Genomic DNA, 2489 nt, shown 5'->3' on the forward strand with positions numbered 1-2489 from the left:
CAGCTTCATAATTTTTTCTGTAGCTTTAGGTTTCAAGTTTTTACAAGATTCGTTTATCCGATTCTTAAATGCACTCTTTATAAGCTTGATGGTTAATTACCGTGAATAAATATCCTATAATCCTCTCTTCTTCTGTCACAACAACGCTAAATCTCTGCAGCCCTTCCTTAAACGCAATAACACGTGTTACTGTAGTTAATGTAGTCAGAGTTTTTCCACACATTCGTGTACTAGTCTGTGAGCCAGCAACATATTTCCTTGACCAATTTCCTCTCAAGCGACAACTCGTAAAATGCTTCAGAGAGCTGTGTTAGACAGCATGGTGAGCGTTAGGTGCCACTCCGTGGGTGGGTGGACCAGCAGCAGCCTCTCAATGACGTGAAAAAAAGTGATTTTCAATAATTTCCTCTTGACTCAAAGCTTGTGGAATGATTGTTAACATAATTATTCTAAGGTTAAAGAAAGTCAGCTGGCCGTACCATGGTAGATTATACGTCAGCTGGCCACACGAACACTCTGAAAAAAATTTCGCGTTCAGTGATATCCTCTCACTTGAAAATGTGTCAGATGATACTTTATATGCTATTTTGAAGAAATAAAAATGTTTGCTGGCTCTAAGTTGGTGGAAAGGTCGTCATCTGATGCAGTCAAAGGTGGAGTACGGGAGCGGACGTGAGTACCGATCGTTTTTTTATATGCACAGCTGACGGGTTTTCCACCAACATAGAGTCAGCTGACGTAATTATTTTTTCGAAATGGCATGTAACCTATCATGTGACACATATTCAAGTGAGAGGAAATGACATAATGGTGTTTAATTTATAAAAATTGGTGAGTATATCAAGAAATACATGAAATTTTTTAATTGATCAATGCAATTATTTAACTTTCAAAAAAAAGTGAAATGTATATAATAGTATTTATTTGAAAATCGCTATATTTATTCTTGTTTTTTGCAATACTAATAAATCATTTATCAGCTTCACTTTCACTATGGCTCGCGTCACTGTCATCTTTTTCTGACTCACTACAACTTTTGTCAGAACTATCTGCTGCCACGATATTTCTATCATCGTCATCTATACCAAGATAAAAAATTAAGTACTTATATCGTATTATGCATAATTAATATTAATAGAATTTGCAAATAAGTTACCTTTTTTTGGATGAATAGTTATTTCAGTAATTGATGACGGTAACTGGTTTCCAGAAAACCACCTGAAGTCATACATATTCTTGATTTCTTTCCAGCCATAATCTGAAGGAGTATGAATGGTTGGAACCTTCAGGTGCGTGTGCAACCAAATTTGCGTGATGAAGCATGCTCTTAAAAAATGCTGGTATAATTCTGATTTGCATGGTGTAAGGGACGAGCCATCAATGCTTTTTTTGGGCAACTGAAAAACATCATTTTTGTCGAGCAGTTTATACGTTTTTTGAAACCTTGCTGTTCTTGCTTCGTTAACGTATTTCAATGGTTTGAAGCCATACATATGACAAACGAATTCCTCTATTTTGGCAAACAGTTCGTCTCTATTCTCTGATAGCTGTGACATCTATATGAAGCAGTTGGTAAAGTCTTTTCCAGAACTAGTCATAATAGAAAACGGGCGCTTTTTGCCTTTTCTAAAAAAGGCCGGATTGAAATCACAGCCCGTTAGGGCATGAAATGCTGGAAGTGCTGAGCTTATGTCTTTTCCTAGAGTTTCATACAGTTGTGTTACATTTATAAGTCGTTTATTATTTCCGACACCGACTTTCATACATATGTAAATATTGTTTGAAATTTCATCCATATAAGCCAACATAATAATTAACACGTCAGTGTCAGAGCAACACATTTGCATCGAAATCAAGCTGGCAAACGTGGTAAATCATCTTGGTATCAGCTTCTTCGTGGGCCGGACATGTAAGTGTCTGCTCTTCGGTTCTTACCACTTTGCCATCAATAACCATGTACTTATAGCAGACAACCGCGTTTACGTAAATTGTTTGATTATTAATAAACGGTGCCATTTTATCTTCTTTCCAATCTTCAATTAAAAACTGCACAAGCACTTCTTTAAAATTGCTGTTTTTTAATTCAATCGAAAAATCTGTTTTTTGTACTTGGTCAGGGCCATCGATACGATGATTTGCTTGAACCATACCACGCAGTTTGTGTTCAGTATCTTTGATCAATGGAAAAATGTATCGATCAAAGGCAATCACGATAACTGCTGCTTTACTCGCACATATCACACTGAAAAAAATTCTCTACGATTTTGGCTGAACACACCACCGCCGTTTCAGCGGTTCAGCCAGTGGTAGTTGGCTGCAATACTAAAACAGCAGTGTGCCAGGCCGTTTTGGCTTGGCTCGTCTGCTATAGTTACACTGCCGTCACATACAGTCTGCTACACAGCTGAAAGTAAATTAAAACCTAACCTAAAACCCAAATACGCAATATTAATATTATATAGCTTTAGTTTATCTGTGTATGTATAAAT

The 2489-nt window shown here is 36.8% G+C and overlaps 1 pseudogene; it reads right to left on the reverse strand.

Moving 5' to 3' along the window:
* Window positions 1-969: 969 nt before the first annotated feature.
* LOC149374669 (uncharacterized) lies at window positions 970-2148 on the reverse strand (annotated as a pseudogene).
* Between the last annotated feature and the right edge of the window lie 341 nt (window positions 2149-2489).

Source organism: Copidosoma floridanum, unplaced genomic scaffold (assembly GCF_036245765.1).
Source record: "Copidosoma floridanum isolate Cflo_tuat_1 unplaced genomic scaffold, Cflo_Japanese_pri ptg000016l, whole genome shotgun sequence".
NCBI classification, from domain to species: Eukaryota; Metazoa; Arthropoda; class Insecta; order Hymenoptera; family Encyrtidae; genus Copidosoma; species Copidosoma floridanum.